The sequence below is a fragment of the Benincasa hispida genome, chromosome 1 (assembly GCF_027475165.1).
Source record: "Benincasa hispida cultivar pf3 chromosome 1, pf3_genome.v1.1, whole genome shotgun sequence".
NCBI lineage: Eukaryota > Viridiplantae > Streptophyta > Magnoliopsida > Cucurbitales > Cucurbitaceae > Benincasa > Benincasa hispida.
Genome location: NC_143478.1, coordinates 87,887,324 through 87,907,265, shown reverse-complemented (window position 1 = coordinate 87,907,265; position 19,942 = coordinate 87,887,324). Strand labels below are relative to the sequence as shown.

At 38.1% G+C, this 19,942-nt stretch overlaps 1 long non-coding RNA gene across 1 annotated transcript; it reads right to left on the bottom strand.

Annotated features, from left to right (window-relative positions):
• On the bottom strand, positions 1 to 1,820 carry LOC150038810 (uncharacterized). The gene is made up of 2 exons (XR_016524517.1): positions 1,685 to 1,820; positions 1 to 237 (listed from the first exon to the last, which is right to left on the bottom strand). It is a non-coding gene; the product is annotated as an uncharacterized LOC150038810 (long non-coding RNA).
• Positions 1,821 to 19,942: the final 18,122 nt, after the last annotated feature.

Below are 19,942 nucleotides of genomic sequence, written 5' to 3'. Positions count from 1 at the left end.
ATGTAAAAGACCTCTATTAAATTCAAATATTAAAATCAAATGATAGGGTACTCATAAATCATAAATTATAATAAATAGGTATGAAAACAAATCTTAACAGTAAGTTTCTAAATAACAAGACCGGAAGTTAAAAACATAAAAAAAAACTCTTAAAACATGAGCGGAAGCATTAAAACTGGTCCCAGTGGCTCGATCATGGATTCTGCTTGTCATTTGTCAGCGTGTCCCTGCTCTTACCTGAAACATCAACATGAGAAAGGATGAGTTTAGTAAGTAACCTCACTACCGAAGTCAGGCTAAACATTTATGTCCAATAAATGCTACAGAACTAAAACTCTATACTAGTGGGACCTGAAGATTTCTTTGAACTGGCTCACTCTTTTACCTTTCCTTTAGACGTGCGTCACTTTCACACACATCAGGTCCGATGTATATCTCTTTCATATACATCGAACCCTCTAAGAATGCATCACTTTCATATACCCCAGGTCTTCTCTATACATGTAGGGATGTGCACCTCTTTCATACACATGGTTATGTATACACTTCTTTTGTATACACATAACCCATTAGGCGTGTACCTCTTTCGTACACCTCAGCCCCTCTAGGTATGTATCTCTTTCATACATACAGGCCCTAGTGCATGACATCTCTTTCATGCACTAGTGCCCTTAGACATGCATCACTTTCATATACTCAAATAAATAAAATACTGGAAAGGAAAAGAGATCGCATCCGAGATCATATTACATGTAACATTTTCCTATTCATGAGTTCTATAAAATCTTGCAAATAATATCACGCAGATCAGTCTAGACAAACATGTGTGACCTCATAAAATAAATCGACCCTAATACATCTCTTTCATGCATGACTCCTTAAAGCATTCACATAAAGGATCATTCATAATTTCATGGTAAATCACACGACATACATTCATAGATCCAAAAATAAATCTCATGAAAACATATACATCAACATATATCTAATTTTCGTCTAGCGTTGTGGAATTTTAGTGATAGTGTCACTTATCTCATAATTTAGGCTCAAGCTCAATCGTTCTGTTAATGTACCTCGTAAAAATCATAAATCATGCTCATACATATAACATTCTTCAAACATATTATTACATACTCATATATTCTTTCTAAACAGTTCATTCAATCTCAAAACCAACAAAATTATATGTAATCTTATCGTCGGACACAAAAGCAGTTCCAATAGTAAGATTACTTACCTTAAACTCAAGTCCAAATATATTCAAGCAAGCTTATCTCCTCTTTGCCCAAATAAATCTTGAATCAAGCCCTAAAATTTATAAACCAAATTTATCGGCAAAATCCCAAACACACATTTAACTTATGACCAAACACCATGTTACTTACCCAACACGTGGTTTGATCCAAAACCACTTCGAACTTCAATCAAATAATCCAATTTGAACAGGGGTCACAACTAGATATTAATAAATAAACCTCCAACAATTAATCTTAATCCAAAAGAGGACAAAGCCTTAAGACTTACCAAAATCTTGTTGAAACCACTTCCAAATCCTCTAGACAACACATTTTTAACTTCAAAACTTCACCCAAAACTCAAATTTAAAGCCCAAAAAAATGTGTATCAATAGATTGAAGCAAAACTCCGTTGGCTAAGAAATTCAATTAAAATAATAAAATCTTACCCCAAATCAAAATTTGGCGAAGCTCACGACAACTCTTGACAACAATAGAGGGTTGGTAGCACCAGATCAGCAAATGGACGACCGATTGAGCTGGGCAACGTTCAGACGCGTGAAGGAGAGAGAACGCAACGGGCAGAGATAGAGAGACTAAATTCGAGGAGAGAAAAACGAACCCAGGCCGACGACAGACTGCTGGAGGAGGCGTGACGGCTACTGAGCGGTGCAGGTCTGGCGCACGGCTGGGCTGGACGTGCAGAGAAGCTTTGGTTGGGTGTCAACGGTGTGAGGCTGTGCTGGCATTTGGCTTGGTCCCCAGCGGCTAGCTTCAATGGTGCCGACGAGGTCAGGCAAACGGCGTCGCCAGCTTCGACAAAGACAAGGCGTGACGGCTGGCTTCGGCTAGGGGGGGAGGGGTCGGTTTTCGTGCGACAGAGAAGGAGAAGTGATATAAAGCTTTATTTTATTTTAAAGAAAGATTTAAATAAATTAAAAAATCAAAAAGAAAAGTTTTATAATATTCCATTTTATTTTATCATTTCCTTCAATACATAAATATATATATATATGATGAAGTTAAAAGATATAGTGTTTTTTCAAACTATTGACAAACATGGAGTATATGGGAAAGTATTTTTAAAAATAGGTGGGAATGGAAAGTATTGACAAAAGTAGGGTAGTGAAATCGTGTACGGGGTACACGATTAGCATTTGGAAGAATTGTGTACAGGGTATACGATTAACATTTAATCCAGTTAGCACCACGTCAGCTAGTTGACCGGTCGCATGGAGACTCGTGGACTCGGTCCACAATTTTTTTCTTTTTTTAAAAAAATAAATTGACTAATTATTTTTTTTAATCGGAGATGTACAACAATATTAATACAAACTTAATTATATATTTAATCTACAATGAAAACATAATTATTCTGCACTCATATTAATAAAAAAAAAAAAAAAGGAAAAAAATGTCATGATACTAAAGAAGATTTACAATTAGTTCTTTAATTTGAAAATAGAAGTTTACATGAAATTTAAAGACGACCCCATGGCCCTTACCTCACATGGGGTTGTCTTCGTATGCCTCTAAATTAACTTCACCCTGCTGTCGTTGTCGTCTACGACAAATACGTCTTCGATCGGTGTCAGCAACATTGAGTCATCTTGTTTGTTGAATATTACTTTCTATATTGACCAATGTTTGGTGACACATTGAACCCAACTCTGATAAGTTGTGCTGCACTGAATATTGTTGTACATCTCCGGTAAAATTATTTTGTACGATGAAAAAAATAAATATTAAACAATATTCATATCATATATATGAAAAATGTCTGATTTTAAATCTCTTACCATGCAGTAATAGTAAGTGTCATCAGGTGTGATAAATCGCCTCATAATTGAATCGTACCAGGAAAAGTAGTCATCTAATACAGCTGGCCCGTTTGTTATTTCTCCCTGTGCACAATGATCATTATATTCCGCGTAGATTTGACGCCAATCTTGGTCATGCTTACCTCTCAAATCAATTTGGTGTAGTGCTGTGAGTGTATAGGACAATGAAGGTATCGCTTGTCGCAGACCGAACTGTCTCAACACACGATTTGGATGATGTTACTCTATTATATGGAAGCATATAAGAGGGCTAACAGTCAACTAGATGTCTTCACCATCACGACAGTAATCAGGTAGTGATGACCAAATCTCTTGTGTGTATGGCGTCCCATTAATCTAACAAAAAAAAATAAAAAAAGAAAATAAGTATACATCCAAAATGTTTTAAATATTCATTTATATATACATTTGTTACCTGATTGTGCATCAGTCTGTCAAATATTTTTCGGTATACTAGCAACATATTTACTGACTGTTCAAAGGCAGCTAATACACCACTCTATCTAAAATTATAAAATACAATTAATTTATATTCTTACATAAAATGATAACGAAATAAATATATAAATGAAATAATATCTGGCACTAAGTGAACGATGATCTGGGGCTATAACTGGATTTGTGGTGCTATAATTGAAAATCTATCATAAGCCCATACCTATAGTAGTATCAGTGGCCCCGTTATTTCCAACGCTTGTGCATTGGTAGCCTAAGAAAGTTCTCTATACAACCATGAAAGACATGCACCACCCCACGAGTACGTATCAGCATGCTCGAAGTCAGACAGTAGTGGGAGAAACATGAGATGTACTAGAGTATTTGACTTGTTAGTGAACAAAAATTCTTCAATAAGCTGCATAATGTATGCTCGTGCATACCTACATACGCTGATGTCGTCGGCATCGGGAGGTAATTCTAGAAATTGGACGCCAACTAGAGGATACTCAATCTTGAGCCTTTCAGATCATCTGGTAGAACGCCTAGGAGCTCTTCACAAACATTCTTCCAATTATATTGTAGTGAACCTGTCAATGGTTGCCTATCCACTCGTAACCCAAACTGTATGGCAACATCGTGCAGTGTAATTGTACATTCCTCACAAGGCAGGTGAAATGTGTGGGTTTCTGGTCTCCAACGCTCAACTAGAGCAGTAATGAGGTGCCAATCAAGTTGGATAAATCCGATTTGTGCAACCCCAAGAAAACCTGCATGTTCAACGTAGGGAATAATACGTTGATCAAATGGGATAGTATGTTGTGCAAATGTATCCCTTCTTTGACAACTCAAAACTACGGTAGAAGAACTATCCCATATCGATTGGGAACAATGCGTATTTTGTTGATATAGTTGTACAGGACTAGAAGGACCAGACTCCATTATCTAAGAAGTTCAAATTACATTACATAATAAAATCCATCACATAAAAAATACATAAAAAGTACATAAGAAGATACAATTACATGAAAAATAAATTCATTTATACTATAATTATCTACACATATACTCTTTCCCTTCAAAGTTGACCCTAGTTCACATGTTGAATTTGTAATTTTCCAATCTATTTGAGTGAACATATCCGACGGTACCAACTCAAGATCATGTTCCCCACTATTATCGTTTCCAAATAATTCATCAACTTCAACGTCAATATCACTGTCTCCATCATTTCCAGGTTCAAGAATAACTAAATCTTCAGGACGCATCGACATATTTATGATTTTTTCAACTGTTATAGTTAAATATGTTAATATATCAACCCAACAAAATCCAATTTCTAAGTTCAACATATAAGATCTAAATATTATACATTTAAATCAACCCAAATCTAAGATCCATAAACTATACATTTAAATCAGTTCAAATAAAAACAAAATAGTATATCCATGAATCATGCATTTAATTTAGTCCAAATGCAAACAAAAAATAATATATATATATATATATATATATATATATATATATATATATATATATGAAGCAATCTTTATTTTTATAAACATATACATATATTTTCTTAAATTAACCCAACAAATAGGCCAACATAATCATCCAAAAAAATAGCCCAACAAAATCTAATTTCTAAGTTCAACATATATCCAAATAAATCATGGATCCATAAACTACACATTTAGTTCAGCCCAAATACAAACAGAATTATATATATATATATATATATATATATGAAGATTATACATTTAAATCATGGATCCATAAACTATACATTTTCAAACTTGATCCTCATTTTCATAAACAAATACATATATTGGAAAAAATTAAAGAAAAAACTTTACTTCAGTCAAAGAAAACCCTTTGGTAGATCGACTCACGGTGGTAGCAACAAGAGAAAAAGTGGCGCCGCGGAGGTTTTCGGATGATGTTTGGATGGAGGAAGAAGGATTCGGATGGTTTTTGGATGGAGGAAGAAGAAGGGGCGTCGCGGTTTAATGGAGAACGAAGTCGTGTACCCGGTACATGACTTGAGATAATCGTGTACCGGATATACGATTACCTCAGTCAACGCTGCATGACTGCCACATTAGCAGTCTGCACGTGCCAGATCACAGGCACCCTTGTACCGGGTACACGATTTAGGTGTAATCGTGTACCGGGTATATGATTAAAAAACCTATTTTTATCAATCTTTTCAGTTCTACCCTATTTTTGTTAATATATATTAAAATAACATTATTTTAAAAAAAAATCTTTTTACTTCCTCTTCAAAATCCAAATTTCAAAATAGAACAATTCTTCCAATAAAATCTTAATTTTTGACGTTAACCTAAAAATTAAATTAATTCAACATTCACTTGACATAACTCCTAACTTTTCCTTTAAAGAAAACTAAATTTCAAAATTAACAAAATGTCCTCAAATATTACAAAAAAAATACTTAATTTAGATTACAAGAACTTGGGATGTTACAACTACAACAGTCCTCCTTTAAATCAATTACTCAACCAAATCACCTACATCAAATTAGATTGGAGAATTTTTTCTGTTGTGGAAAAACCTTGCCCTAGCGATTCTTCGCAGTTATCAACTTGAAGGTCCCCTGACCGGTCAAAAGGTGTGTCCTGCAATGTTTTTGCAAGCAATTGTGGGTGAAAATGCCAACACTGGCAATGTTGGGATGACCATTGAAGCGTCCAACTCAAAAGGAGTATCGAGTGTTGGAGCTTCAAGCTCTTTGGCAACCTCTAAGGTAAATCCTCGATATGAATCATGGATGGCTGTGGATCAACTTCTTTTCAGCTAATATACAACTCGATGACACACGAAGTAGCTGTCCAAGTTATGGGATGCGTGAGTGCTAAGGACTTGTGGAGCAGCATCCAACAACTATTTGGTGTGCAGTCAAGAGCTGAACAAGACTATCTTAGACACTCTTTTCAATCAACACGCAAAGGTAATTTAAAAATGGAAGAGTACTTACGAATTATGAAGAATAACTCTGATAATCTTAAGCAAGCTGGCAGTCCTATTTCGACAATGGCCTTGGTATCACAAGTTCTTTTAGGCCTTGATGAAGAGTATATTGTTGTTGTTACCACAATTCAAAATAAAGTAGAAGTAAAATGGTTAGATATGCAGTCAAAGCTGCTTCTTTTCGAACAACGCCTAGAGCATCAAGCTACACAAAAAACCATTGTTGGATTCAGTCGTAACACGTCTGTCAACATAGCTACAGAGGATCAAGCAACAGCCACAATCAGAAACCACAAAATGGAAGCAACCATAACCCAAATGGAGGACAAAGGGGTAGAGGCAACAACAGAGGTCATGGAAGGGGCAGAGGATACAAACAAACCTATCAGGTTCAAACCCCCTTTATTGTCGCACTTGATACTCTTACTAATCCTAGCTAGTATGCAAATAGTGGAGCTTCAAGCCATGTGACAGCTGACTATAATAATCTAGGAAATTGATAGCTTGTAGAAATACAAGCTATTGCAGTCTTTTACTTAGAATTATGAGGGGTGATGAGTAGAATATGCATTGATATTGCTGAGGATTCATGTGGAAAAATGAGCTTGCATCGATCAGCACTGAAAATCCTCACTAACCCTATATCTTGCGTTATTTTATGTCAAAATGTCTATTTTTGTAGTTGTCATAGGAATCGAAAGCATGCGTTGATCTTCATGAAGACAAGTTCGTCGCATGAAATGTCGCAACTACAGAGTGATAACCATGATAGAAGGTCAATCGCAAAGTGGGTAGAATGCGTTGATACTTCAGAAGAAACAATCATGAACGCATACCTTGGGAGTATCAAAGAGATAAGATGATGACGACATTTCACCTACCGCGTAAAAAATGGCAGTGATTCAAAGTGATACTACCAATGTTGTCGGTGTTCAAGCTCTATAAATAGAGCCTTGAAGCCAGATTCAAGCATCTGAGTCTCTACCTTAGGTAGATTCTTGTGATCACAGATAAGAGCATGAGCAGATAGTCTTTGAGAGTTCTTCATTCTCACAACCCTTTTCGAGTGACGATTGGAGCTTCGCCAGAGAGAGAGCTCGAGAGAGACTACTCTATCACCCATCCATGACATCACCGGCAGCCTTGACATACATCTAATGGAAGCAAGAGATTGCCTACATCTAGCTCTCCACCTCTCCTCTTAACTCTGTATTGTATTACATTTTGGCTTAAGGCATTAATACATTTTGTAATCAATGCATTTCTTTAGTTTCTTCAACACCATCTTCATCATCCTCTTCTATTTTATCATCTTCTACTTTCATCACAATTAGTTAAGTGTTGATTGCAAGAGTTCTCGCATACTTAATGATGCGATATAGAGATATGACGCATGTAGCAAACCATCGAGAGGTGTGTGTTGCGCGAGTATAGTGAACCAATCCTCTTTGTTTAGTATGAGGCTATCGCAATGCTTGTCTATGAGCTGAGTGGCTATAACCAACTGCCTGAAAGGGTAAGTAATGGAACTCACTAAGTAAAGTAAGCAGTGTTCCTAGAGATAGGAATAATCTTATGCTCAACGTAACCATGTGTTATAGAGATAAAAGCATGTGGCTGACCACCGAGAGGTATGCGATGCATTAGTGTGACGAGCTGGGATTACCCTTGCGACCAAGCTTAAGAAAGCAGTGAATTTATTTCGTCCACAATTCTACTTCTTCATGCATCTTATTGTTAGGGATGATGCCCTAAAATCTCATGTCCTGTGGTTTATAAATACAGTTTGTACGAACGCTTGTGATGTACAATTTATGATATTTTCTTCACTACTTGACTTTGAATATTGGATGTTTTATTTGCTTTACCACAAACCAATAAACTAAAATCCCTGGTTGTCATTATATAACTTAAGCATGTATGTGGTGACATACAAGTGGATCATGTCTTAAGTGATAACCAAAATGGTCTGTAGTATATGAATATAGAAGAAAAACCTTATCTTAGTAATGCTACGGATGCGGCCCGCTTTGTGGAATAGTTACAAGTATTGTGATTGCTACAAATGGTCTGATCCTGATCATTCGTGTGGGGACATGCGAGTGGAGCCATCCTATATAAAGATTTTATATAATACCTAACCATGAAGTATTAATGTCTCACGTTCATAATAGAGACTTCACTTCACTAGGATGACCATAGGTATAACATGACTTCAATCCTGAGTGAGTCCTTTGGTTTGCATGGGTGCGAGTAGCCAGGTCGCCGACTCAAATCTACCACTTTAGAGATTCGTCTGATTTGGGAGCTGGGTTCTCGAATACACAAGATGGAATTCACTCCTTCCCCGAAGTGGGGTAAGTAGATAGATTTCTCCCTTAAGGGTAGATCCGGGGCTTGAACGATGTGGTGTCACACATCTTCTCATGGCCTGAGAGGTGTCCATACAAAGTAGGACTATGATGTATTGTTCATTAGAGGGATCAATGGTACTTAAGGAGTTAGATGTAACTATAGGGGGAAAACAGTAAATTGGCTTAACTGTACTTACGAGCATCTGTGAAGGGTTATCGTACTGTTGATTAGTTATATCCGATGGACACAGAAATATATCTGTGGTAAGGAGAGTTTAGGTGTCAGTCTTTAGTGGAATGCCTAGCAGTTAAAGGATAGTGGATCTCATGGCTAAAAAGCTTAGTAAGGTATTCACGTACCGTTGGAGCTTCGAGCCATAGGTCCATCAGGTCCCCTTGGTAGCTCAATGGATTCAAGTTGAGAATCAGTTTTTGGGTCAGTTTGAAATGTTAAAATTGACAAGAGGAAGTTCGATTATATATGATATGATTGAACTAATTAATTATATATGATATGATTAACTTTATGTATGAGATACATTAATTAGAGGAAAATTGATATAAATATGTTTTATATCTAGTAGAGGATAAAACATTGTGGTTGATATATGATATTAAACTATAGGTTAATGAATATAATATGATTATATTTATTATTTTATTTTGAGAATTATGAGATAATTATGCACGCCATTTTCTCCGTAACTGTGCGTTAGTGGGAAATTCCAATCAGTTTTCGTAACTGAAGAATAAAATGAAAATTATTTTCATTTTGGAAAGATCACGGTTAATTGCTCACAAAGTGTTTGTTGCCCATCACTTAGTAAAATCAGAGACTATACGATAGCTTGAATTTACTACACGATCGCTTACACACACGCGCTTCTTTCTAAATGATCGCTTAGCACCCGGGCAATTACTAAATGATCGTATAGACGTTCGCTGCCTATTTTCTACATGATCATGTACTTCATCTAAACGATCAAGCATTTTGTCTGTACAATAGACGCAGCCTTCTCCCACTTGCTTGATCGTTATATATGATCTCCATTCCTCCTTCCCTCTACCAAATCTGAATAGAGTTCACTCTTTGGATTCTCACACCGAGAATACTAAGGGTTCCAAGTGGTGGTGTCGTCCCCATCTTTCTTCTGTTCGTGTGGAGGTCGTTCATGGTAGACGACTGATGGTGTTTCTGAGCAAGAGAAGTCTGTTCGCTTGGAGAGAACGAGCTTTGCCGAGGAGAAAAGTTCTTCAACTGGTAAGTTTCCTTGTTCTCTTGTTTGTTTATTGTTAAAACATGCCGGTAATTTACAATATGATGCATATCTGTTTGTTTGAGTATAAATGTGGTAATTCTGTCACAATGTCTTTAGAAAGATCTGCTTCCGCTTAGAGGTACTCTTGTATAAGAGTTCCTTCAATTGGTATCAGAGCCAGGTTTCTGATATTTCAAATTCATTGATGCAAAGAATTGCGTTTACATTCTCGGTGGGTAAAAGCATGTCTACTCTCTGTTTAATCGTTAAATCGTTTGTGGATGTGTGGATTAATGGAGTTTTTAGGATAAAGCCTTAGTTTGTTTAATTTTTTTTACATTTCGAGTTAATTGTAAAGGACCTTGCGTTTTTGGGCATATTAACTGCTATCGAGTCTGTATTTCAAAGTTGTTTGAGTCTGTGAGTTGTTCGTGAAGAAGCTTCATAGCAAGGGTTGTTGTTCTTCGAGGAAGAAGACGATCAAGCATTGGTCGGGTCGTGTAGACGATGGGGTAGACGATCGTTGAGTATCGGATACTCGGGAGCTATTTTATGCACTGCACTAGACGATCGTATAGCTCAGCAAGCTTCATCGCTTAGTTACTGACTATACGATCTCGCGGAGTAAATCGTTTACCTATCACATGTTAAGCGATCGTCTAGACTATCGAGCTTCGCAACTTCGTTGTCATCTAAACGATCGTTTAGCATCCGCGTGTTATCATCTTGTGCGCTACAAAATCATTTACCTGGAGGCATTTACTAATCGATGGAAGCTTCGTCCAGCGGTTCAAGACCCGGTTCGCCTATGAACTGGTTTGCTCGGTGGAAAAATGTAATAGATAGAGTTTTTCATTCTAGTTTTGAGGTGGTTCATCCCGATCCATTAATCTGTGTTAATATACATAGGATGTATGTTTTAATTTATATGTCATATGGTATGCCATATAGAAAAATCCCACCTTAGGTTATGCATTGGTCATGCATCATCTCTTTATTATAAGTGTTATGATTTAGAGAAGCATGATTTAAATTACGTAAGAGCATGGTCATACATCATATAATATAAGAGTTATATTTATGCATGCATAAAGCATTGTCATGCATCATCTTTATATTATAAGTGTTATAGTATAAGGGTGCATGGAAAGCATATATGCTTGGTTGTTACTTGTATATAAAAGTTATGTATAGTAATGACCAGAAATTGCAGAAGCATGACACATAGGTTGATTTATAAGTGTTATAAATACCTCGTTGGGTGGAAATGTATGTTTTAGTTGTTTCTCTTATAAAGGTTATAAAAAGAAATTAGAATTAAAATCAATAAGAAAGACATGCATGCCAACTTAGGTTTAATTCATGGTTTTAAAATCCTTAAAACTTGGATGAGATAGACTTAAGATCACGGTTCTAATATGATTAGCAACCTTAGGCTTTAATCTTTTATCAATTTAATAGGATTGAATTGACTAATAAAAGGTTAAAGTGTAGCAAATCTATCTATAAGGAACCTTTTGTCTAAGGCGGGTTCTGTCTAGGCTGGGCTTTTTAAAGTGACGAAAACGGAACACCCCTACCTGGGAACCTACCTGGAAAGGTGAATTAGATAGATTTGATGCATGCATGCAAGGTTAAGGATAGTCCATTAAAGAGTTTAATGTGACTACTTGAACTTGTTTTATTTGAAAGACAAAAGTTGTTTTTGAGCGGTTTAAAAAATGACTTCGACTAAAAGCAGTAGCCAAATTGTCTAGGTTAATGAACCCCTAGGTAAAACATTCAGTGGGAAGTACTTGGGCTATTTGATGCTTCATTTAAACCTCTCGCATTTCTCCCTTTATTGTCCACACCGTGAGACCTATCCTCAACCTCGTGGCACCCTAGAAGTGTCCCCCTAAAGGATGGTGTTTAGGTAGGTTAATATCAAGGTGGATGGAGAGAATGTTCATAGTAAGTGGGAGCGGGAAGTGCGACAGCATATCCCACGGTCTCTCTCGTTAGGTTGAAAAAAGTTTTTGTGCATCGCCTCGTGGCACCCTGGGAGTGTCCCCCTATAAGATGGAAGTTTTGCTCGTTTCTTTATTTGATCTCCTGTAAGAGGATAAGGTTATTAGTCTCTTGTCCTAATCTGCTTCTTTCTTATGGTGGGCGCATTAGGGCGGGACTCTAGGGCCGAAAACAAAGGGTCACACTTACGCGAAATTGTTAAAGATTAATAGTTCTGGACCAAATAAATCGTGATTGTTAGATTCAGTTCCAAGAGTTGGTTCTGCCTAATGGTTGAGAATGTCTCATCCCAATGAAGGGGCATCTGATCACCCCACCGGTGACGTTTGTCCTGCCTTCCTGGGGCATCATTGCAAAATAGAAGTTTAATCACTTAGGGTACTTGAAAACTATTTTGCTAAAACTAATTAGTTAAAATGTGGTTTAGCAAAGTCTTATAAAAGTTTGTTCGTTTTTCAACAACGGTTTTAAAAATGGCTACATCCAAAATTGCATTGTTAAGTGCCGAAAAACTTACTGGCGACAACTATTCGAGTTGGAAATATATGATCACAATGATACTCATCATCGAGGATCTCATATTTGCCCTTACGGAGGTCTGTCCTCTTATTCCAGCTTCAAATGTCGCTCGAAATGTTTGAGAGGCGTACGAGCAATGGACACGGGCAACGAGAAGGCCCGAGCCTATATCTTGGTTAGTCTTAATGACGTGTTGGCCAAGAAGCATGAGTCCATGGTCTCAGCGCGTGAGATCATGGAGTCTCTACGGGGGATGTTCGGACAACCATCTAGATAGCTCAAGCACGAGGCTCTGAAATACATCTTCAACTCTAAAATGGAGCAAGGCACTTGGAGAGTCACTGATGTGCGCACAAGTTACCCCACATTAAATTGTCTAAAGATTGACAGCGGCATCAAATTTATGCTGGTTCCCAAATTACACAGGGCTTGCCCAATATAGAGTCCTCCTATGGAGCAAGGAATAGTGAAGCTCCCAGGATCGCTCATCTTCGGTGGAATAATAGATTTGGAACTTTGCATTAATGCCACCGTGGAAAATTTTCTAGTGCCTCTTTTCTTAGTTACCATGTCCTTCAGAAACTTGGCATAGGCAGGCATTTCCTCAATCGCTTCACTGAAAGGAATGTTAACATGTAATTGCTTTAACATAGATAAAGAGCGTTGGTACTGTACCTCTTAGTTTTTCTTCTTTCTTAGCTTCTTAGGGAAAGGTGGTAACTGGAATTTTACGGTTCCCCATTCATTTGACTTTAAGGTCGACGCAACCTCAGGTTCCACTGCTTCATTCTCTCTTTCTTCTTCTTGCGTTACTGCAATCTCGGGCTCAGTTGCAATGGAAGTTGTTCTACTCTGATCCTTCTTTTCTCCCTCCACAGTCTTTCCACTGCGCAATGTCACAACCTGACATTGCTCCTTACCTGATCCCCCTGGGTTGCGTGGAAGTTCGGTAGAACTTGGCAACGCCCCTTTCGGTCTACTTTTCAGCTCATTCGAAATTTCGTCCATTTGCAATTCAAGGTAGCGGATGGTCGTAGCCTGACTTTAAAGCACTGTCTCGTTTTTCTCTATATATTGCTTCAATAGGCTCTCTAGAGAAGAAGATTGCATTGGTTGTTGTGAGCTATTAGCTTGGTTGCTCTGCTGACCGTTGTTGCGTTGAAAGAATCCTGGTGGCCCTTCTTTTTGCGCCACGGATTGAAAATTTTGTTGTTGATCCTTTCAAGCAAAATTGGGGTGGTTTCTCCACCTGGGGTTGTAAGTGTTTGAAAAAGGATTATTCCTTACAAAATATACAAACGTGGATTTTGCGGGCAATCTTCCACCGTATGCCCATCACTGCGAGTCGCACACCTTGCGGTGTTTTGACTTATTGCGTTAATTTGCCCACCTTGTGGTGTTGGGCTGCTGATCGCCATTCCTTGAATCAAATTCATCATTGCGGTCATTTAGTTTTGTAATGAAACAATGGCACCATTATTTGCATCGGAATCTTTGAGTCTCAATCTATCGTCACTCTCCCTTCAGTCTTGATGGTTCTTGGAGATGCGGTCCAGAATATTCTTCGCCTCTTAGTAAGTTTTGTCAAGCAGACCACCAACGGCTACCGCATTGTCAGCGGTCTGCAAAGCAGGATTCAAACCGTGATAGAAAATTTCCATTTGAAGGCCGTCTGGTAGCCCATTATGCGAACAATCTCGGACCAACCTTTTAAACCTCGCCCAAGCATCACTGAGCGATTCGTCCATATCTTGTTCAAAATTAGTAATAAGCTTTCTTCGTCTTGCGTTCTCAGTAGGTGGAAAATAATTTTTCATGAATTTTTCCACTACCTGCTCCCAAGAAGTAATCTCTCCTAGTTCGAGCGAATAAGCCCATTTCCTAGCCTGATCACAGAGAGAAAATGGGAACAACGTTAGTCGAACTTCTTTAGCAGAGATGATCGGGAACACAAAAGTATTGCAGATTTCAATAAAATTTTGGAGGTGTGCGTGCGGATCCTCGCCACGCCTTCCTCCGAATTGACCTGCAGTCTGGATCATCTACAGCATCATCGATTTCATCTCGAATCTACTTCCGTCAAAGGCAGGCCTTATGATTCCTGGAGAGAAATCATACAGGTTTGGCGATGCATAGTCCCTAATGAGCCTATTGCAATCGTTTGCCAACAGAATCGGATTTGCCATGACATTATTATCATTTGGTGCTCCACCTTCAGGCTGCTCCGCCATCTCTTCTTTATCGGATTTTGGTTGTTGTTGGCGGTCTCATAGTCTCCTTTGAAATGTTCTCTCAATCTCCGGGTCGTAGTTCGCCAGAGATTGAGAGTTCTGCAAAGAAATCACAAAAATTACCATTAACAACTATTTTACCGAAGTTCCCGGCAACGGCGCCAAAAACTTGATGCGTTAATTTTATTAAGTGGAAATATGGATGATATGCGTTGATGGATTGCGTTGTGCACTCAAGTTTCCTCAGCAGGATTCAAGTGTAAATTCCTCTGAGTTTCCTGGTAAGTCCAGGGTCAAACACAGGGACTTGTGAAAATAGTTGCGTGGTGATTTTTATGAAAACTTGCGGTAACTAGTTAAATAAATAAATTGTTGGGTTTTTTGTTTGTGTTGATGAAAATAAATAACGAATGCGGAAGAGTTTGAAAAGAGTTGGTAAATGGAAAATACGATGAATATGCGGTGAATGGGTTGAGAAAAGTTTCGGCTAACACTCCCTAGAATGCGTTCATGCTTTGCGATCATGCAACATGCATACAATAGTAAACCACCACAAGGCGTGAATGCTACGGCTTCTAAGGCTAGAACACATGCGATAATCATGCGATAAATCTACAGGGTTTACACATAAACCTCTATCTCTATTTATGCAATGACAACATGACATTCACACAAATATGCGACCACATAATATAATTCCCATTCCTAGGATGCATGCGATGCAAGTTAACAAACAGAGCTTATCTCTAAGTCCCTATCTCTTGTTTATGCAAGCCTAATCTTGCTCTTTCGAGTTTAGATTCTAACCTAGCTCTCTCGAGACATTAGGTTCTTTCTTTAGATTCTCTCTCGAGTAATTCTAAAGGGTATTTTGCACAGCATAAAACAAGATAATCGTAAGCAATGAACTTCCTAGGTCATGTTAGCTTAGTTCTTCTCAACCCATTCAACTAGTTTAGCTACTCATGCGTATTAAGAGAGTGAGCAGATGTAGAAATAGAACTTCCATTGAATAGATATGAGATAAAGTACAAAATAACAATACAAGTATAGCAAAGAACCTGGTACAATTTCTTGCTGCCAGGCGTTTACACTGTTTCTAATCATGCTCTAAAAATATTCTCGCTCTCGCGAGAGACGGCCCCCTCTCTACTCTTACGCCCGAAGGTTCTCTCTCGAGCTGCCCTAGGCGATCTTCGGCGCTGCCACTCTTCTCTTGCTCCGCCGTAAAATGGAAAAGAAAACTATGAACAGAAGCACTGGTGAACTTGTTAACTGATCAACCCCTTTTCTGAAGAATGCACTTGGTATTTATAGGGCATCAATGGTGAAAGGTGACTTCTCTCTCCCGGTTATACAGATGGGATAGCTTTAATTCTCGATTGATGCACCAGATGATTGTTACCGATAAAGCTGAATGTACTCTGTGACTGTTATTGGCTGTCAACTTAATTTGGATCTGACTGTCATCAGCTTTCTGTCCCATTGCTCTTAATTATCCTTTCACCCGGATGCGCCCACCATGTTGCGCTGACTAAGTTGTGGTGATTCTTCTTGGGTGAATGTTTGTGAGCACAATCAACGCAAAGTCTTGCGATGAAGTTGCACTTGACCAATGTATTCCTATGATCGCAATCTCTGCATTGCGTTAACGCATATTCTGCACAAAAATGTAAAGATCAACTGCTCTAATGCGTTGGACGCATACGGCCGCAATATTATAAAATTTATGCTTAATGGATGGAATTTAACATATTTCATCAACGCAATCCAACATTGTTTAAGAACTTAGTACTATGATAACGTGCATTTCTGCCGTTATCACACCCCCAAATTTAAACAATGCTTGTCCTCAAGCATAAGCTAAAGATTCCTTTAGCAAGTTAACCGCAAAGTTTTCTTTCCTAGATTTCTCAAGGATACTTCATTCAAATCCTATATACCAGAATTTCCTTAAGTCTTGTTCAAGTCTCTTCCAAAAATATTTCTAAGACTTAGGGATTGCAAGCTTAACTTTCAAAAGATCTTTACTAAATTCCGGAACATCGCATGACTTATTTTAAAAGAAAATTTTCTTTCGGGGTGTCAAACGGTTTTATCCTTGCACAAAAATTTTCTTCATTGCTATTTTTTCTTACCCTGCGCTGATCCGAGTGCCTTGCCTTCGTTTTGGCTTGCCCCCACGTGTGTCATGCGGACATCCAACTATGAGCAATGCACTCGTTCTCAGACTAAACTCATACCAATTTGGCAGTGGAGTTGCGGTCATTGATTTATGCATTGATCCTGGTGACTTACTTTCGTTTTGGCTTGCGCCTACGTGTGTCATACGGACATCCAACTACGGGTAAGTTCCTTTCACAACTTAACTCTTATCAACATGGGTTTTCCATTGCGTTGATAGTGGAGTCGTTATTCTCAAAAATGTTTTTTTTTAGAAGATAGCAGGGTCGAAAATAAATACCTCACCTCCAAATTTAAAATACAGCAATGTCCTCATTGCCAAAAGAAATCAAAATAGGTCATATGATGGTCATAGGATGCTTTGTAAAGAAAGTTTGAAAGAAAGCTAACAAACCCCTAACTTCGAGAAATATTTCATGAGGTGACTATTTTAAGATTAAGTTGACTCTAGTGTATACGAAAGAAATAGAAGCATATTTATCATCATTGAAATCATACTTGGATAAGAAACAGAATGCGGTAACTCACTAAATTTATCTATGTCAAATGATTGCGGTGATTAAAGAGGATGCAGTGATAAATCTTTGAAAAGTGAAAGGCAATGCGATAGCGCAAAATTTGAAATAAAGATAAGAAAGAGTACACCCCCAATTGCAAAATTTGAAATAAAGATAAGAAAGAGTACACCCCCAAATTTTGCGCTGTCGTCCATATTGTGTAGTGATGCATCCATCCTTGTGGCAATCTTTGCTTCTTTGGATTGTGGTGATGGAATAAGATAAGTGCTACTTCGCGTAACATTTTCGCAATCCAGCGCCTCGATCATTGTAAGAAAAACAAAAAGAGGGTCAAATTATGTTAAACAAAATAAAAATCATTATCGCAATTTTTTTTTTTTTTTTAGAATAACGATAGTGATAGTAAAGTAAGGATAAATCAGAATTGAAAAGATAGTGAGAATTCTGAGTAGTGGAGAAAAGAGTTGAGGACTTAAGGTTTCCCAAAACTTGTGTCCCTGATAAGTTGTGATCATTTGATAACGTAGGGACCACCCACTTCCTTCTTCATTCAAAGTCTCTTAGTTCCATGGAGTCGACTTGGCGATGCCAGTCTTCTCCATGGTATGCCTTTACTCGTTGCCCATTGACTTGGAATATGTTGTTTCCGTCGTCATTTGATAATTCCACCTCACCATGCGAAAGTACTTGTCGAATTATGAACAGTCTGGACCAACGTGACTTTAGCTTTCCCGGGAAGAGTCGTAGACGTGAATTGAAAAGCAAGACTTTTTGCCCGACTTGGAGGTTCTTACTGCATATGCGTTGATCATGTCAGCGCTTGGTGTGCTCTTTATAAATCTTCGCATTTTCATATGCGTTGTTCCTCCATTCTTCTAGCTCGACCAGTTGCATTTTCCACGCTTCCCCTGCCTTCTTCAAATCAAAATTCAGCTTCTTTACCGCCCACAGTGCCTTATATTCCAGCTCCAAAGGCACGTGACACACCTTACCAAATACCAGCGCATAGGAGGACATACCTATGGGTGTTTTAAATGTGGTCCGGTATGCCCACAATGCCTCGTCAAGCTTTGTTGCCCAGTCTTTTCGTGAAGGCTTTACTACTTTCTATAGTATCAATTTAATTTCTCGATTGGACACTTCAGCTTAGCCATTTGTTTGCGGGTGGTATGCGATGGCCACTTTGTGGAGGATATTGTACTTGCACAGCAGCTCCTTGATATTATGATTGACAAAGTGTGATCTTTCATCACTTATGATGGCAAGGGGAGTGCCAAAACGAGTGAAAATATTTTTCTTCAGGAACTGGGAGACTACTGTCACATCACTTGCGGCGCATGCAATTGCCTCTACCCACTTGGAGACATAGTCGACGGCTAATAAAATATAGTGCTTACCGTTCGAAGGAGGGAATGGTCCCATGAAATCAATCCCTCATACGTCAAATAGTTCCAGCTCCAAGATAGTGTTCATTGACATTGCGTTCTTCCATGAAATGTTGCCTGTGTGTTGACACCGATCACATTTCATTGCATAGTCGACAACATCCTTAAACAATGAAGGCCAAAAGAATCCACTTTTCAAAACTTTGGCTGCAGTACGTTGCCCTCCAAAGTGCCCTCCATATGGCGAATCGTGGCACTGCGACAATATGCGTTGTTGAGCAGCATCTAGTATGCATAATCGAATGATTTGGTCTGCACCTCTTTTATAAAGATTCAGCTCATCCCAATAATAGTGTTTGCATTCATTCTTGAGCTTTTTCCGTTGATGGTAGGTGTAATCTTCAAGGAATTGTTCACAAACCAAATAATTAACGATGTCCGCATACCAGTGAAATTCTTCTATGTGGAATAGCTGCTCATCCGAAAACACAACACTCATCTCAGATTCATTGCAGTCAACCTCGGGATTTTCCAATCTAGACAAGTGATCCGCAACTTAACTCTCTGTCCCCTTCTGATCAATTGTCTCGATATCAAATTCTTAAAGGAGGAGAACCCATCTAATCAACCTCGCCTTAGCATCCTTCTTTGTCATTAAATATTTAATTGTCGAGTGATGGAGTGCATGGCTTGCAACTCATGCTTAAGGAATCAAAGTAGAGAAGATAATGGTTTTTGTGTGAGCATAAAGATGATGGTAATGGAGAAAATCCATTTTCCATTTTGTGCAACCATGCAAATTCTTTTTCCATTTTCTTTTTTAAAACACAAAATGACTTTTAAATCATTTTAATTCAAAATTTGATTTTCTTAAATAAATTTAATATCAAATATTAAATTAATTTTTGCACAATAATCATCTTCATATATTTAAATCATATTTACATATTTATTCTCTTGTTCCGTTTAATTTGAACGTT